The 19592-nt window shown below is 46.1% G+C and overlaps 1 protein-coding gene across 1 annotated transcript in view; it reads right to left on the reverse strand.

Moving 5' to 3' along the window:
- The window catches only part of LOC147727916 (CIMIP2 protein GA14893-like), a 292621-nt gene that overhangs the window by 243384 nt on the left and 29645 nt on the right, over window positions 1–19592 (reverse strand). The window lies entirely within an intron of this gene.

The raw sequence follows: 19592 nt of genomic DNA on the forward strand, positions 1-19592 counted from the left end.
GCTTTTATCCACAAGAATGATTGTGCATTCGCGAATGGGTTTGAGTCCGTATGAGGTTGTGTTTGGTCGCCCAGCGAATATTTGGGGTGTACCAAGACCAACCAAGTTTAGTGACCTCGAGTATCCTGTGTTGCTTGATTACTTGCATGAACTGACGGCTAAACTGCGTGTTTTACACAAACAGGTTTATGATAGCCTGCCACAGGCTTCCGAAGATCCAGGCCACGCTATTGAACCTGGAGCTTGGGTATTTGTGAAGAATTTTCAGCGGAGCAAGAACGAGCAGCCCCGCTGGACAGGACCGTATCAAGTCCTCTTGTCTACACGTTCTGCAATTCGAGTGCAAGGCAAAAACCACTGGATCCACGGTGCGCATTGCAAGCGGGCACCATTGCCCTTATCTTACGACCGTTGGGTCCAGGAGGGACTTCCAGACTCTGAAACAGAAACTGTTCCACGATTTTTGCCATTCAGCAAAGCTCGTATGATTGGAACAAACTCTGAGAAAGAAAGTGACGATCTCTTGCAAGAAGCTGTGCCTCCTTTGAATCGATTGAACACTACTGAGCCTGAACTCCTGTTTAAAGATCAAGAACTGCCTGGAAAAGATCGTTATAATTTGCGACCAAGAGTCGTGGGACAAATAAAGAACTAAATAAAGTTTTTATGATTTTTCTGTTTACAGGTTAACTCTCCACCGAGGATCTACTTATTTTTGTTTTTCGAACCGCCATCCGGGTTCATCTGTAGGGTCGCAGTGCCAAGTCTTTGGAGTGCAAGCCTGAGACACTAGGTCAAAGGTTCTGGTTGGCCTAAGGGAGTTGCCCTGGGTTGACAGAGGCATTCCTTAGCATAGAACACCCTACCATCGCGAGCAGCATATTAGTTAGGATGGATTTCTTCGTGTTGGAGAGACCTGTAAGGACAATGAACTTTAAGACTAAGATATGCAAGCTGATCATACAGAAGAGATTTTTTATACCATGTTTGTTTTGCTAATGAGTTTAATGATATTTTTAATTGGTTATGTGACATTCTCTTTCAAAGTGACGTTTATTCCCACTGTGCAACCTACACCTACACCTACTATTTCTTCTCATTCTTTTCATCCTTTGCCTGAACAGGAGATAGTTAGACGACTGGAATTTACAAATAATTCCTTTATTCATCTTTTGCACCAACACCAGTTAGTGATGAATACAACGAACTGTTGGATTTGTGGTCTAATGCCCCATACAACTGATAAGGGTATTCCATACTTGGTTCTGCCTTTTAGTTTAAATGGTTCCATTTGGGCTTATAGAACGATGTTTATCTATGCCTATAGCGTCTATCCCCAACGTTCAGTCAAAGACAACCCAAAGAATAGTGCTCTGGTCAAGGGTATAGTTGAAATGATTAGAGGGATTAGCTCGTATGAGACTATTCCGAGAGATGAGACACAAGCATACATTGGTTGGAATGTTACTGGATACGGAGTTAGTCTGAGTGTTAACCAGCGAGCGAAATGTTCTCCACCGATTTGGATAGTGCCCCATCAGGGTCGCTATTGTCTGCAGGGTAATGGCAAGAATCCGAAAGCTCAGCTAGGGAAGAGCGTTTGTACTGACACCTATGTATTTACGTCTCAGTCTTCTCCAGCATTTCTAGCCGCTAAGGGTACTTATTTTGTTTACTACGACAAAGCATATACATGGTTGCCTCCTGATTTTCCAGGTGCATGTTTTGTTTCCTTCCTGTTGCCTCCCACTTTTACAGCTGCGGCAGATTACCATAAGATGAGGGTTGCTAGAGGTGTCTTCAGTCAGGAAGACACTGCAGGGCAAGAGTTGGGAGATTTCTTTAAGGGTTTTCTGCCGTTCTGGGGACTGATGGCTAACAGCAGGAATATTCGCCAGTTGACGAGAGTGGTTGAATCCACCATAGTCGAAACTGCCGGTGCCCTTAGTAACTTGACTGCTGAGCTCCAGTCGGATAGACTTATGACACTACAGAATAGGGTTGCCCTTGATGTCATACTAGCAGACAGAGGTGGAGTATGTAAACTGATTCAATCGAGCTGCTGCGTTTTCATTCCAGACAACGCTCCGCCAGTCTTACAGGCCATTTCCAAGCTACATAGGATCTCCGATTCTGTCCATTTGGATAAAGGAGATTGGTCATTGGTGGGATGGTTATGGGGATTGATATTCACCTGGGGATGGAAGATTCTGATGGCCATTGGGATGGTCTTAGCTATCCTTTTCCTGTTCTGTCCCTGTGTACAGTGTGCTCCTGCTATTTGTGGCCTCTGTGCTACTTCGTGTGTAAAGAGACCTGTCCAGAGAGAGGTACTAAGTACTAAGGTGATGCTACAGCGAGATATCGATGATCTGATGAATATAGATCCAGATTCAGACTAACATGAGTTTGGGTTTGTTGCCTATGTAAGGGCAAAAGGAGGGTCTGTAGTTCCGTAGTTCGAGGGTCTGGTTTGATGGTTCCGAACCTGTTCAATAAAGATCGTCGGAAATAGACGATTTTGGTATCAGCGGACCGCAAATCACGAGTGCGGTGTGTACGAGTGTTTTCGCATTAATCGATCAATGAGAACACTATGTATTCATGGATTTCGTTTGAACCCTTGGGTTCCATTTTGTGTGCGGTAGCCATTTTGTGTGGTTGCCCTCACATAGGCCGATGACTACGGCCGAGCAAGTCCTTGAGACACCTACACCTTAGCTGATTCCTGAATGACCTGGCCGAACTGACTCCTTGCCCTCGGCTGACCTCGCTGAGCCAGTTCCTTGTTAAGCAGCTGGCCAGATAAAGATCAAAGAGCAGGACATGCCGGAGTTTACAGTACCCTGCACCCACCTTTCTATCTTGCTTCCAATCTGTTTCTGCTCCTTCCTTTACAACATAATTACTGATTTGGGTTGAGGGTTTTATGATGGATTTGTCCGGCCTGATCGAACAAGAAATTGGAATGTGCTTAGTTATTTCTGGTGGGCTGGACAACGGAAAATGGGATTGTCGTCATGCGATATGTTTGAAATGTCACTCCGCGATTGGTCAGTTTGTATGTAACCAATGCTAGTCCGGAATGTTGCCTGAGGCCTGATTTTTGGCATAAAAGACCATGCTCCGCTCATTGAATTTGTGCAGTCTCTAGCGAACCACCCGTGTTGTGCTTCGTAGATCTCTGTTCCTGGTTGCAGCCAATAAACTTTGGTCTTTGATGTCATCAAGAAGCGTCCTGTGTCTCTGTTTGACAAGGCAGGGGAACTCAAAGGCATCTGGCGTTTTCCCTGACGCCGCTAGGTTCTAAAACCTGGTCCTTCATTCCGATGCATCCTCTCCCTCTAAGGGAAACCCGCCGTCGAGGTCTACAATAGTGATGACAGAGTTGCAATTTTCTCTGGGCTCCTCATCTTCCTGGCAGGGTGCATGTTTTAGCATTCGCGCACTCTTGAGGAAGGTCTCCGAAAGTTTATCAAATCCTTCCAGGTGCCCCGCGTTATGCTTAACAGCCCATTTATTCCCCATTTGGGAGCTACTGGGACCCGCCACCACCAGATCTGGGTCACTGAACACCCCAGGGATGCTTTTCGCCAGCTTATCAACCTGATCCCTAAGAGGAGCCAGTGCCCTAGAAATAGCCAGAGAGACTGCTTGGTCCACTGCTGGAGGGAGAAGTTGGGGGGCCAATCCTCCTCCACTTCCTGGTAGGAGGAGTAAAAATGGTCTTCTGGAGAAGACATGATAGCAGAGGGTGTGAGAACAGAACAAATGCCCTTAAAATTCTTAAGGCATGCCCCTCGCCGGTGCTCCGACAGCTGGGCTTTCCCTGAAGCTGACACGCAATACCAATACCAATTACCACCTCCAGGTGTCGCTGGTCACTAACGTGGCCGTGTGGGGAAATCACCGCGTAGCGTTGTCAAAATTAGGCGAGGGTTGGTCGGGAATCAAGGGGACAGTAAAGGAGTGACCTGATTCCCAAACGCGCGTAAAGACCAGCGGGAGCGCTCGACAGAGCTGCCTCGCTCGGACCAGATGAGCCTGACAGGAACTCACCGCACGCAGAGCGCACAGCAGGAGAAACTGCGAGGGGGAGAACGCACTCGGGCAAGAATATGAAACAATACCAAGGTAATAATGCTAATAAGGTACACAAGAAACCGCTATACAAACAGCAACAACGTCAGATTAAGCCAAGAATGTAAGGAAAGCACTTAACTGATGAGCAGTGAAGAAAGAGAAAGCGGAAGGGACGTCACAATATCATATACGATGGACTGTGATATGATTGGACTATAGTTGCCTTGGAGACTACCTCCCTAATGGTTCATGGGTTGTGTAGTTTTTTGTTTAATGATTGTTGTGTTACATTTTCTTTGAACTGCTATGCTAATAAAGTGAGGAAAGATATACATAATCCTCGCCTCCGTCCTGCCATAGAATTCATTAAACTTTATTCGATCAGATTTAGAAAAATAGATCATAAAAATGTACATAAAAACAGTAAATCCTCTTTCCTAATACAATACAGTGAGAATTAATTATAACCAGTAGGTAAAAACGGGTGTTACAAAGCCCGGTTCAGAGCAACAGAATCGTAAAGTTCAATGTTTCGCAAGATAGATCTCATGTACTTCGTGCTCAATACGCAATAAGGGGTTCAAGTAAGATGTAACACTCCAATACCTGACCAGTCTGCACCATATAAAACTGCAGAAAAACTAAAACTAAAAAGTGTTTTGCACACTTCTGTCATTGGGCTATATGTGGGCTACATCTGGGTGATATTTGTGCTACATTTGGGCTCTTTTTTCTCTGGTGGCCATCTTGGGAGACTTATTTGTTATTAGTTTCCTAATTTCCTCATTTACTGCAGTCTCCTCAGTAGGAAATGTTTTCAGTTTTCTACTTTGATTCCATCAAGAAGGCATTCAGATGTGTCACACATTTGTCATAAATTCAGAATGTTAGTACTCTCGTTGTTCATTAGATCACTGTAGTAAAGCTATTGCTCACCAGGTAGTTAACTGGAAGTCTACTGCTGGTATTGAAAGTGATTGTTTCAGTCTGCATGTCAGAATTTTCTAATGAAATAGAAGAAGATTGGAGATCTCACTTAAAACATGCCCTACATTTTCTTTATGCAGCACTAACCATAATTTCTATGGCAAAATGGACCCCCTAATGTTGTTCCTTTTTAAATTAAATGTTTTAAGCATTACCAGTTTATTCCAATCAAGATAGCTTCAGGTGAGCCATAATTTTGTTACAAATAAGACTGTTAGCTCTCTAGTTGTTCTTCAGAACACTCTGGGAAGCTGCAGTAGAACACAACATCATCAACTGACAGGCTGCTCCTGTTGAAATATAACAAGAAGATATTTGACATCTCACCTAAAACATGTCCTAATTTTTCTTTCTACATCATTAACCATAATTTCTATGGCAAAATGAACCCCCTCATTGTGTTCCTTTTCAAATTAAATGTTTTAAGAGTTACCAGTTAATTCCAATCAAGATGGCTTCAGGTGTGCCATAATTTTGTCATAAGTAAGACTATTAGCGCTCTAGTTGTTCTTTACAACACTCAGGGAAGCTGCAGTAGAACACAAAGGCATCAACTGACAGGCTGCTCCTGTTGAAATATAACAGGAAGATATTTGAGATCACAGTTGAAACATGTCCTAATGTTTCTTTCTACAGCACTAAGTATAATTTCTATGACAAAATGAACCTCATCAATGTGTTCCTTTTTCAATTAAATGTTTTAAGTGTTACTAGTTTATTCCAATCAAGATGGCTTCAGGTGTGCCATACTTTTGTCATACGTAAGGCTGTTAGCGCTCTAGTTGTTCTTTAGAACACTCTGGGAAGCTGCAGCAGAACACAAAGGAATCACCTGATAGTCTCTGCCCTTGTTGGATGTACATGTTTTACTGAGAATGTCAGACTTCATTCTCACATGACTGAGAAAGATAATGTGAATTTACAGAAAATATGCTCTCATTTTAGCTTCTGGAGTACCTTCTAACACTCTATGGGACAAGCATGTAAAAATAGTTTTCTCTCAAACATGATTAATGATATCCCAGCAGAAGGGGGTAAAAACACCTTAGAACACACCACAATTCCTGAAATTAGTATATTAATAATCCACATTTGTAAAGCGCACAATCACCCGTAAGGGTCTCTAGGCGCTGGGGCCGTCGGAAAGATTAAGCAAGCTATTGCCCAGAGTCACATGGTGCTGGGCTAATCTGCCGACGATCGAACCGTGATCCCCAGATTCCAAAGTCAGTCGCCCTAGCCGCAGCGCCACACCTCAAATGAATTCTAATGTAACTAAAGTCTGTTATCACCCTTTATAGTTCTCCTTTTGGTAATCCTCAAAATCTTCGATTCACTACAGTGCATTTCAATAGGGTACTCTCATGTATATTGGTCCCAAGATGGCTGCCAGCAATTCCAGGATGAAGTGCTAACAGTCAATCTGATCTCTCGATAACATGTGTGGTTACGCTCCGCCCAGATATCAATACTTTTTCTTTTTCAAATTTCTCAGGAACAACTGAACGGATTTATACAATTTTCATTTCTTCCTAAACCAAGGGCCACCTTTTTGCCGAATTTGTTGTAATTCCGTTCAGCAGTTCAGGCTGTAGCCATGTCTAAAGTTTCCTATGGAAATGAACATGGAGAAAACAAGTTTTGGGACCCCCCTTTTTTCTTGCCCCCGCTTGCCGAATCACCCCAAAACTTTAAAGATAGGAGCGGACCGGAGCTCCCCACAAGTTTTGAAAATGTTGCGAAGATTCGTCAAATGCCACCAAAGTTATTGGGAAAAAAATGTTACGATTTTCCTATGGATAATAGGTCCTAACTATAAGTACCTACTGGCGATCTGGCGATCGCCAGTAGGTTATATATATATATACATATACATATATATATAAATGTAAATGTAAATGTAAATGTGGGTGTACTTGTAAAGCGCACTGTGACTCCAAGGAGTATCCTGGCGCTGAAGACCGCTGGGAAACCCGTCCTGGTTTTCCCTGTGAGATGGTCCCTTTCTGGGTATCTCCAAGGTGAAACCAGGCATCCCCGGCGTCTGTGGGGGGCCGTTGTAGAGATAAGGCAAGCTTAATGCCCAGAGTTGCCGAGTGTGTTCCCTGGTTAGAGTAGGCGTCGAGGCGAGAATTATCGAGTCCGTTTGACCCTGGTCCACGACCCTGCCACGTCGGGAATTGAACCCTGGTCCCGGCCTCTGGCTAGAGGCGAAACGCGTCATGCGGGCTTGCTCGGTTCCATTTGTTAAAATGGATTAAAACCACTGCACCTTACCTTGGGTCTGTCTTATTCGTTTGTGGACAGTCTGGATTTGACTATGGATGCTGCGAGTGTGGTATCGAGCGAAGTGAAAGCAATATATATATACAATTATCTGCAGACACATTATAAGCTATACATATTTGTTAGCATCTAAATACAGTTTAAATTTTCACTGCTATATATACATTTATTATGCTTGATTCTTAAATAATTTTATATCACTTGATGCAATCATTTCCACATAACCTTCAAGTTCATTATTGTATATTGCTAGTGTCTTTAAACTATAAGTGCACGTATAGCCCCTCCGATTGATTCAGACCAAAAGGGGTAATTGTCCTGAATTTTAAAATGTGTCGGGATTCTTTTTGACGGAGCATTTTTTCCAAATGTCCTCCTTGTTTGCTTTCTGTCACTTGATCAATGCCATAAAATGTTAACAATTTCCACTCCCCCTTGTGGGTCAATTCCATGTGCCTTGCTACAGATTTGCTTTTGTATTTATTTCTTTTTTTAAGTTCGCATGTTGTACTCCCTATATATTTTAATTTACAGGGACATTCAACTACATACACCATGTATCTGCTCTTGCAAGTGATCAAATTTTGAATTTTCCACATTTTTTTATTTGCCATTTGGAGTTCCGATGTCGGCTTGGCTATTTGACAGACCTTGCAACTGTAACATTTGACAAAGCCTTTGGTTTGTAACCATTTGTTTCCTTTGCTTTGAATTTCTAGATGGCTATGAATCAAGTAATCTTTTAGATTCTTTGCTCTGTGATATGTTACTATCGGGTGATCTCCCACTACTTTTCCAATGGTGCTATCTAATTTTAGAATTTTCCAGTTCTTTTTTAAAATTGAATTCACAGTTTTGGAATCTTGGGTGTAATCTGTGCTAAATCTTATTTCTGCTGGGTTTGTTGTAGTTTTTGCTTTTATTTCCAAACATTAATTTCTTGTTTTTTCGTTGGCTCTTTTCCAACAGTTTCCTACAATGCCAGGATTGTAATTTCTGTTTTTGAATCTTTCTGTTGTGTTGGTCATATGCTTTAGCCATTCTGTTTCCTCACTGCAGATTCTGCGTATTCGGAGAAATTCTCCGTATGGGATACTTTCAATTAATGATTTTTGGTGGAAACTATCTGCTTGTAGGGTGGCATTAATTGCAGTGCTTTTTCGATGAAGGGTGGTTTGGATTTTGTTTTCCTTTATGTAGATCTTCATGTCCAGGAAGATGGCATGATTTTTTCCATTTGATAAGTAAATTTTAAGCTTTCAATTCTTGTGTTCAATATGTTGAAATATTCCTGGAATTCTATTTCTGTTCCTTTCCACACGATCAATAGATCATCGATAAAACGTAACCACTGGACGATTTTTTCCACATATTTGTTATTTTGGATGTTCCAGGCCACTTCCTTTTCCCACCATCCCATAGTGAGGCAGGCATAACTTGGACTACAGGAAAAACCCATAGCCGTTCCGTTGCATTGTTTATAAATTTCATCTCCGAAGAGAAAGATGTTCCCAGTAAGATAAATTTCGAACATTTCCAACAGCATTCGATTATGATCATTTAGATGTATATTTCTTTCTTGTAGGAGATATTTACAAGCATTTATACCCAAATCGTTTGCTATGGTAGTGTATAACGAGATAACATCCATTGTAATCAAGTAATACGAGTCATCCCAAATTATTTGCTGAATTTTTCTAAGGATATCACTGGTATCTTTGATATAAGAGTCCAGGTTTTCCACAAAAGGTTGCAAAAAGTAGTCTATATAATTCGCCATTGGCTCCAGTAAAGACCCATTCGCCAAGACTATCGGTCGTTCAGGAGGTTTTAAGGCGTCTTTGTGCAATTTTGGGAGGAAATAAATGGTGGCCATCACTGGATGAATGTATGACATTGTTCTGCATTCTGTCCATCAACTGTGGTTTTTGTATCACTGGATGGTCCACCACTAGATATTTTCTCTCGTCTTCATCAATTAGTTTTTGAGCTGCCCATTTCAAGATTTGTTGATCTATTTCTCTTTTCATTTTGACAGTTGGATTGACTTGTAACCTTTCATAATAGGTGGCATCCACAAGACTAAGTGGAGTTCACCGTAAGAGGGAAAGATGTATTCATCATGATACCCACACCTCGTGAACTAGATGTGAAGCCCACGTGTGCAATCATTGTGAAGCCCCATCTATGCATTGCCTTACACAAGTTACCAGCCAGGTGTGTTTCTTGGAGCATAACAATGTCTGGAGTGTATCTCCTGACCTGCTGGAGAACAGCACTACATTTGATCTTGTCCCCAAGTCAGTTAACATTCCAACTTAAGATTTTAACTTTCTTTTCCCACTGCACACACAGGACGTTTGAGATAGATGTCTAGCCCCCTACAGGGGGAGAAGTGTGGCTCAGGGGTTAGAGGCGGCAGACCCGGAAGCTGAGATCGGCCCTGGACCAGGGTTCAATTCCCCGCCTCGGCGGGTCTTGGGCTAAAAATTCCACGGACTCGATAATTCTCGCTCCGGTGCCTTCTCGACTCACAGGTTCACACTCTGCGACTCTGGGCAATAGCTTGCTTAATCTCCACAACGGCCCCTCGCGGCGGGATGCCTGGCTTTCACCTTGTGGATACCCTGCCGGGGTTATCTCATAGGGGAATACCAGGACGGGTTCCCTAAGCAAGCGCCGGGAAACCCACTGCGGGTAGCTGTGCGCTATATAAGCTCAAATACATTTACATTTACAGTGAGGTCTACCTGTATTGTCGATGTACAAATCAAAACAATGAAAAAACAACAATCCCCCACCCAACAACCCCCCTCCCTGCTCCCCTGCGCCTTGGGCATGAAACTGCCCATTAAAAACTTTCAGAGTGCCTGTCGCCCTAGTAAATAACTAAAGGTTGTTAAAGGTAGAGCGTATTGTCCCGTCCCCCTATGCCTCGCCTCCAAATTGCCATTGTATAGTCCCCACAGGAATGGAAGGAGTCAATTTCAAAAAGTATCAGGTGGTTGGCTCAAAAAGAGGCCCCCCCAAACAATCCCTAACCAACCTCAATCCCCAATACCTGAACCTCTGTCCCTCAGTGTCATAGGTGCCCTTGAATGTTGGTCCGCATGCCATGTCTTTTCAGCCCTGTTGTTGGGAGGCCGGTTCGTCACCATCACCGTTGTTGTCAGTGGGTTGGATTATCCGGCACTACAGCCAGTCAGATGCAACCTCAGGGTGCTCGAAGAACCAGGCTCGCCCCACAGATTCTACACGAAGGCACCCCGGGAAGAGCATCGCGTATTTATACCCCTTCTCCCTGAGCTTCTTCTTCACCCCCAGGAAGGATCGTCTCTTTTTCTGCACCATTTGTGTGAAGTCTGGGAAGAAGGTGACGGGGCCTTGTCGATGTAGAGTGGTGACGCTGTTCTGGCTGCTTGAAGGATCACATTCCTGTCTCTGAACTTTAGAACTCTTGCCAACATTGGACGTGGGAGGCCCCTGGCCTAGGGCGTCCCCCCCGGCACCCTATGCGCCCTCTTGACATCAACAAATTTGCTGAGGCCTTTAGGTTGTAGGTGTTTAAGGATGAGGTCCTCTACAAATAAGTCCGGTGACTGTCCCTCTGCCTTCTCCGGCACTCCCAAAATGCACAGGTTATTCCACCGAAGCCGCCCTTCGTAATCATCCAGCTTAAGTTCTGTAAACCTATGGAACGACTGAAGGTCTTGAATGTCGCTCTGGATCTGCAAGACATCTCCAACCAGGCTTGTTGCTGTGATCTCCACTTGTTTGACCTTTTCATTCACTTTAGTAAGATCTGCACGAATTAGGTTTACGTCAATTGAAAGCGTGTCCATCTAATGCTCTAGGGAGGTCTTCATGCCCATGATAGCTTCCATAACATCTTTGAGGGTCAAGTCTGGACTCTCACCTGTGGGATCAGCCATAGATTGACTTCTGGTGTGAGGGTCTTGCGGTGACTCCCTGGAGAAGGTGTAGAGGTCAAGATCTTACAGGCCCAATTCAAACGGGTCTCGAAACCGCGGCCAACATGGAGGTCGGAGCTCGAGAGACCCCGATCGCAGCACCACACACCGCCCTCCACAGTTTACTTTCCGTGGACGTCGGATTATGTATGCGGATAGTCGTAGGGGAGGCACAGGTGACGGAGAAGACAAGTTAAGCGGCCATCGCGGTCCACTGCTTGGCCACCGACTCTTCATTATTGTGCGAAGGCATAGCAGGTGGTTATAAGTAACCCGAGAGGCCCCTAAGGGCCACTTCTTTAACTTCCTAGACTTTGCAAGGTTCCCTTAATGTACTTAAGCCAGGGGATGTTATGGGAAAGAGTCAAGGGACAAGCAATCCTTTAAAATATCCTTATTCAGTTTTGTCTCAACCCTAAACCAAATATCTATCCAAAGGGAAAGAGGGCAAAATGCCGTAATATCAGTTATGTAGCCAAAAACAATTCTTCATGCACTGCAAATGTTGAAAAGTTTTGGGGACACATAAAAGTCTTCTCAAGAAAATATTTTCCACAGTCAACAGCTGAGTCTGATTGGTATACCCCCAGACCTCACTCTCATAGACTACCTTTGAAATGTATTTGACAATATATAACTGTAATAAAGCCCTAATGGGCCTCCTGCCCAACCTCAAGGCCAAGTTTTAAAAACTGCAGCATTGGTCTTTATATGGTTAGCATTATAGCTGTGGAGAATATTTTCTATTTGGTGATCAGATTGAAGGAGAAAGGAGTTTCGGAGTTATGCCAACTTCCCAGTGCTGGGTCCTCCTTCAAGGTGTATTACTGTGCAGTCCTGAATTAATATGGAGTGTAAGTATGAATCCTGAAACTTGAATGCATATGTTTTGTTATGCTGGAGTTCTGATTTTGTGGTGAGCTGTTGAGTTATGTGATTATGATTGTGGCTTTAATTGGTGGATTGATTACCATTTTGATGTTGTACTATTTGTACTTGTAAACCCATGTGATGTTGTTTTGCTTATAGTAGAATATTAAGTTGGTTATCTGATTTTGTTGAAAATCCAAGATCTCGAGATATTGTTACCTTGTCTGTATTGTGGTGTGTAGAGCGAGGCAGCGCTTAAACATCGGTTGGGACCAGTTTTAATGAATTTCCTTCTTTCAGGTTTTTGAGATTAAGGGCCAGCTGTACAGCCATTCCATTTTGCGAGTCTCAAATTGCGTTGTTTTGTGACTCGCAAAATGGAATGTACAATAGTGTCTCAGACACTGGGGTTGCAAATGACATGCCTTATTAATATTCATGAGGCAGATTGCAATTTTCCACCCCATTGGGAATGGCCAGCACTCACAGGGATGGTGGCCTGCTGGGGTCAGCAGACCACCATGTCTGTGACTGTTTTTTAAATAAAGATTTTGTTTTTTAATGCCGCACGTTTTCCATAAAGGAAGATGAAATGCATCTAAAAAAGGAAACCAAAATGTTTATTTTTCATAATTTAAGAGCAGGCAGTCCGCCTGCTCTTGAAGAAACATTTTCGCTACCTGTCACAAAGGGGAAGGGGTCCCCTGGGGACCCCTTCCCATTTGCGAGTGGCTTTCCACCTTTTTGAAATAGGTGGTAAACCGCAAGTGTTTCGCGACGCAAGCACAACAATCGTACATAGCAGTGTAACTCATTTTTAGGAAGGGACACCCTTGGAATGCCCCTTCCTAATAGAAAGTTGCAAACCCTATTTTGCGAGTCGGTAATAGGTTAACGACTCGCAAAATAGGGTTTGTACATTGCACATACCTATTTTGCGATCGCAAACAGGACGATTTCCGGTTTGAGACTGCAAAAAAACGGTCGTACATCTGACCCTAAATTTGCATTACCATGTTTGCCCTGAGTGCACGGGTATTGTACATTAAGTAAGGAATTAAAATTCTGCTGGACAGAGGTTTCCTAGCAAGAACTCAATAGGCAGTTTGAGATTCAAGCGTATTCTCTGGTATTGTTTTCTCGAAATCGGGTTTTTACCACTGTGAGTATTCTGACTTGTAAAATACTGATTTATTTAACTTTCTAGAGTAAAACAACAAGGGGTTTATTAATTTCTAGAGCTTCATTGTAGCTCTGTATTTAATTCCCTGTTTGAGGAGCAACTGCACTGTGAGTGTGTGCTCAGCCAGGGTGCTCTGATTGGTTGTTAACCAGTATAATCTGTGCTATGATAGGTTTTTGCATTTATTTTTGCATTTGTTTTTGCATGATAGATTGACATTTGACTGAGTCGCGCTGCAATTGGCTGTTTTCTAGCTAAGTTCATAGCATTATTTGGACTTTTTAGGTTGTATTTAGCTTGAGTACGTGTAAACATGGATGGGGTTTTTGCAAAACTTAAAACTAAGGGGCATATGCTCAAGGAGCTATCACCGAGTTAACTGCTCTTTATTGTAGCCAAAGTCACGATAAAGTTATCGCCTATTCACAAGCTGGTGCTAACAGCCCATAGAACCAGTTTACCTGCAATAGCAACCGTAAAAATCCTCGCCACAGATCGCTAATGAGATGCAGAGTAGGCATTCCCGAGCAAAAAGGTGTGACAACACCACTCTGCAACATTCTCAACGACCAGCCAGATTGGCGATACGACCACAAAACATACGATAAGGCGCATTAGCAGCAGGAAACGAACACCTGCTCTGACCTGGTGTAAAGTCCGACCACAGCCTGTACCAGAAAAGGGAGCCCAGCTCAGAGCCACACTTGAAGGGCAACAGATGCCATGGAGCCACTGATCATGCAGCTCGGAGCCCCAGCAGGACCACCTCCAGGTCCTCCCTCCCCCGTTCAAAGACATGCCACATCAACTACTCAGAATCATGTACCAAATAATCCACCTAATGTCGCACAATCACATCTAGTTACATGCATGTGTGGTCACAAAAATTAGCACTACACATTCACCTTCGAAGCAACAAATGAAAATGTATTAAAACAAACACAGAACAGAAATGAAGACACATGGCGGCTCCCCCCGGGACAATCCGTAGGTCACAGCCTGCAAGACAAAAATCGCGATGAGAAGGTGTGTCCTGCTCACATCAAGAGACAGAGAGAGAGCGAGAAAGAGAGGGAAATAGACGGACAGAGAGAGGGAGAGAGATAGATGGACAGAGAGGGGAGAGAAAGATAGACTGACAGAGTGGAGGAGAGAAAGATAGCCGGACAGAGTGGGGGAGGGAAAGATAGACGGACAGAGAGGGGGAGAGATAGACGGACAGAGTGCGGGAGAGAGATAGATGAAAAGAGAGGGGGAGAGAAAGAGATAGGCGGACAGAGAAGGGAATAGAGAGAGAAAGACAGACAGAGTGGGGGAGAGAGAGATAGCCAGACTGAGTGGGGGAGAGAGAGATAGACGGACAGAGTAGGGGAGAGAGAGATAGACAGACAGAGATGGGGGGAGAGAGATAGATGGACAGAGTGGGGGAGAGAGAGATAGCCAGACAGAGAGGGGGAGAGAGACACAGAGAAAAGAAGAGAGGGACAGGTAGAGAGAGTGCCGACACTGCACACCCAGGCCACACTGCTCACCTTCTGCCACCGGTGTGTCTCCAACCACGTGCCGGTATGTAGTGCAGTTCACCAGGTCCCACATCTGAGACAGACCAGTCATCTGAATCAGAGTCCAGATACATGAATGGCACAGTACATACAATTGCACACATCACCTGTCCGCCCCTGCGCACCCAGGCAGCTGCACTCCAGCCTCTCTCGCCACCCAGCAGTGCATCCCCGCCCCTGCATACCCAGGCAGCTGCAACACAGCCCCTCCTGCCACCCAGCGGTACATGCCCGCCCCTGCGCACCCAGGCCTCACTGCTCACCTTCCCCCACAGGCGTTTAGAAAAGAGGGCCCACCATGTGCCGCTGAAAGCCACAAGCCATGGCCCCCTATACATCATGCAGCTCCACTCCTCAGGCCACCAGGCCTTACTTTTGATGCTGGTTTTTCGCCATGGCAGAGCATCATTGCAGGCTTCACACCCGTTCAGCCCTTGAGGTGCCACTAACTCTGTGAACCGCGAGGCCACGCCATGTGGCGGTAAGCCACCGCTGTCTGCTGGCTCAGGCTACACTGCGGTCCAGCAGGGCACACAAAACCTTAGCAGTCCGCACTGCCGGGATGGGGTATCATTGCAGGTTGCACACCCGCTCTGCACTTACGCTGCCCCTACCTCATTGCACCGAAAGTCACCGTCCTGTGGCAGTGTGCCTTTGCCAGCCACAGTGTATCCGGTGACATCAAGTCTGTGCCCCGCAAGTCATGGACCTTCTATGATTGGGTATTGTGGTGCAGACGCCTTCATGTCACCTCCGGGCCTGCGGAATGTGATGTCGCAGGCCCCTGGGCCCCCATGCCTACATGCACACCACACGGATACAACCCTAGAGAGAGGATGGAAATGGCGTCGTGCACGTCCGCCCAGCCCCTTTTTATTGGCAGGGTCACTTGTGCTGTGACGCACGTGCTAGATGAGTGTAGTGTGGGTGTACACCCGGCGTGAGGAATTGGCTGTGGCATGCTGATAACTAGACCTGTGAGCAGCAGATCACTACAGGGAAGTCCTGGCACATGAAGCGTTGTTGACTCCCCCGTGTGCATAAACGTAGTGGGCTGGCCTGACGTATACCACTCCAGCGTAAGGGTTTGAACAATGACCCTGGGGCTCTAGGCGTTGTTCCGTACGGAGCTGGCAAGGAAGTTACAAATGCGTGTGTCGCTTTTGTTGTGTCGGTGCCACCCAGACAACTTTCGGCAATGTGTCGCCCTGTGACCCAACTCCAACGACATGAGCCACATCAATCCATCAATCAATCAGTGGATTTGCAAAGCACACTACTTACCCGCAAGGGTCTTAAGGCGCTGGGGGGGAGGCGCTGCTGCTAGTGGTTGAAGAGCAAGGTCTTGAGCAGTCTCCTGAAGGCCGGGAGGTCTGCGGTCTGTCGAAGGTGGAGGGGGAGGGCATTCCAGGTCTTGGTGGCGCGGTGGGAGAAGGATCTGCCCCCAGAAGTGGTTCTGTGGATGTGCGGGACGGTGGCCAGGGACAGGTCGGCGGAGCAGAGTTTTCTATTGGGTACGTAGAAGGAGAGTCTATTGTTGAGATAGGCTGGGCTGGTCTTGTGGAGTGCCTTGTGTGTGTGGATCATGAGTTTGAAAGTGATTCTTTTGTCGACGGGGAGCCAGTGTAGGTCTCTCAGGTGTGGGGTGATGTGGTCTCGGCGTGGGACGTCTAGAACCAGGCGTGCAGAGGCGTTCTGGATTCTTTGGAGTCTGCTGATGAGTATGGATGGGGCTCTGGTATAGAGGGCGTTTCCGTAGTCGAGTCGACTGCTGATGAGGGCATGGGTGACGGTCTTTGGTGTGTCCGCCGGGATCCATCCGTAGATCTTGCGAAGCATACGGAGGGTGCGTAAGCAGGAGGAGGAGACTGCGTTGACTTGGTTGGTCATGCTGAGCTTTGAGTCGAGGATGACTCCTAGGTTGCGTGCGTGGTTGGTAGGTGCCAGGGGGGTTCCCAGTGATGCTGCCCACCAGGATTCGTCCCACGCTGAGAGGTTGTGCCCACATGGACATAAGAGGAATACACTGACCCTACATTCATCAATACTACCACACTTGAAAGACCATAGACACAACACATCTGTGTGATTCAGAATGTCTAATGCACATCCAGTGAAGTGTTGCATCTGGAGCAGAACAGGGCCATGCAAACCCCACTTTGCAATGTTGGCCGGTGAAGGGCAAGCCAGAGTCCTTCAGGGAATAACAAGTCCAAAGGAAGAGGAAGAGTTTTGTCCACAGTCTGTTTGCTGTGTCATTGGCGATCAAACAGAATATGGCAGTCCATTGTGAGGTCGAAGGTAAGTGTTGCAGAGTGTATCAGGGGACAGTAGAAGGTGATGATGCATAGGGCAGAACCAAGCTGAAACAGGCCATATGGCAGAGATTAATGCTACTGCGTCCTTCTTACCTCAATGGCGGTTTCATCCGCATCTTCGTTAACTGCTGTTTAATGTGCCTCACATGTGGATGGTGGTGTTATGTCTCCAGCACTGTGTTGCAGTGACACCTAAGGGGCCGGGGATGGAATGTCTGCCACACTGTGTGGCACTGACACTTCAGGGGGTGGATATGTAGATGTAGTGGTAGCAGCAGCATGCATCAACACCAGGCCTTGTGGCAGCAATACCTTGAGGATGGTTTTGAGGTCATTGAGGAACCCAGCTACTACTCGCTGGTGTACAGCCGTGGCAGCGGCTCTTTATGCACTGCCCCGCTCCACGGTCTCCATAAGCCTTCGCATGTTTCCCACCTCCCGGGTGAGCTCACTGGAGCCACTCTGACTAGACAGTCATTCTTGTCTCTGAGTCAGAACTCTGGCGATGTCAGCCATGGTTCGTTGGAGAGCATGGAGCAGACTGTGGGTGTCCGTTAAGGACTGTGAGCGGTCCCTGATGGGACCGAGACACCCAAATAAAGCATCTAGTTTGTCTGCCATGCGGTCAAAGCCCACCCACACTTGTTCAGCCAGCTGCTCCTGGCATCCCAAAACACTGCACTGGAATGCCATGTGTTCTTCGTAGGGGTCCTGGGAGGCAGCCGTGGTGGTGGGTGCTGCAGCTGATTGGTCTGTGTAGGGGGTGGGGTATCCTCGTTGCAGCTGGGCTGCCCTGCTCCTGGAGGTGGGCTGCGGAGACTGTTAATGAACTCTTGGAGGGCGTCAGAGTCGAAGCTGTGGTTATCTCTTTGTCATCAGAGAAGAAAGGGTTGGGCTGCTCTGCAGGAGGTATTGATTGTCCCTCCGCAATTTGAACAGGAGATGTAGTTTAACAATGTGTTCACATGTGTGGTGTTGCATTGTCCATGTTTACATACAGACTGCATGACTGTGTACATCGCAGCTGTTTGGGAGGAGCTGCCTATTTGATGGGGGACAGTGGACATTTTGACAACAGATGTGTGTATGTTTGTACTTGTACATTATCATCTCATATTTCCCTGCAATGCCACTTGTGACATTGCCACCAGTTGCCACCAGTGTCTAAACCCAGTGTCTAAACCCAGTCGGCACCAGTTGTATCCTGTGTTCTGTTGTGGACGTGTTGCGGTTTGTGCCACATTGTTATCAGTGTTGATGTGCTCTGCATGTTATGTGTGTGTGCAGCATTTTGGGGTGTGGTACCCTGCTGCTCTGTTTTGTTGCCCCTTATTCCTTTTCTACGATGTGCCTTTTCCTTCTGTGCTTATATAGTGCTGAGTTGTTGCATACTTGGGTACATCGGTCTCTTGGTGAGAGTTGGGGTCTGGGGCATGGTTTGTCCGCAGATGTGCTCAGCTCAATTGTGCATGTGTGCCATTATGTCCCTCTCCCCGTCCCCCAGTCCCTGGTCGTTACTCACCCTGGTGCTGTTGTGTCTGGTCATGTTGAGCAGTGTCCGGTCCCCCAACTCCAGACACCGTCTCCCCACTGATGACTGTGGACACAATTTCCTTCATGTCGTTCAGCTCCTCCTGTGACGCAGGACTCCCACCTCCAGTCTGCATTGCTGCCTTCCGGTTGTTGGCGAGTTTCAGCTTGGTTTTGCGCTTGACGTCATTCCAGGGCCTCTTGACCTCTTCCATTGTCCTTTTCAGCACTCCGACTGCTTTTCACCTTGTCCACGATGGACTGCCAGAGTCCATTTTGTGTTGCAAATGACACAGTGGAGGTGACAAACAGTTGTTGATGGTGTTCGACCACCTCCGTTATCAGGATCCTGTTTTCCTGCGGACTGAACCACTTCTTCCTACCCTTCTTCTCTTTGGCCTTCCCTGACCCTGAGGTCCCAGGCAGGTCCTCCGAGGGGCTTGTGGGCTTCTGGTTCTCCTCCGTACTTGCTCCAGCAACATCCATTGTGCTTCGCTGCTGTTTGGCATATGATTGTCAGTTTTTTTCTAGTTTTACGGTAATTGCTTCCACCTGACGAGTGTGAATTGCAGGACTGTAGCTGGTTTTTGCTGATTTTTGTAACGCGATTGGCCTCATCGCAGCTTTTTTTGCATTCGTGTTTCGCATTTTTGCGGGGTGGCGTTGATTTCAACGCGGGCAGTTGAACGCGTTATCTGGGGAATATTGCATGGTGCCGCCGTGTTGAGAATGCTTCGTTAACACAGCGTTATTGTCCCGCGATAAACTGCGATATTGTAAGTTGTGTTAAGTTACTTTTGCG

The sequence above is a fragment of the Lissotriton vulgaris genome, chromosome 3_1, assembly GCF_964263255.1.
Source record: "Lissotriton vulgaris chromosome 3_1, aLisVul1.2, whole genome shotgun sequence".
Lineage (NCBI taxonomy): Eukaryota > Metazoa > Chordata > Amphibia > Caudata > Salamandridae > Lissotriton > Lissotriton vulgaris.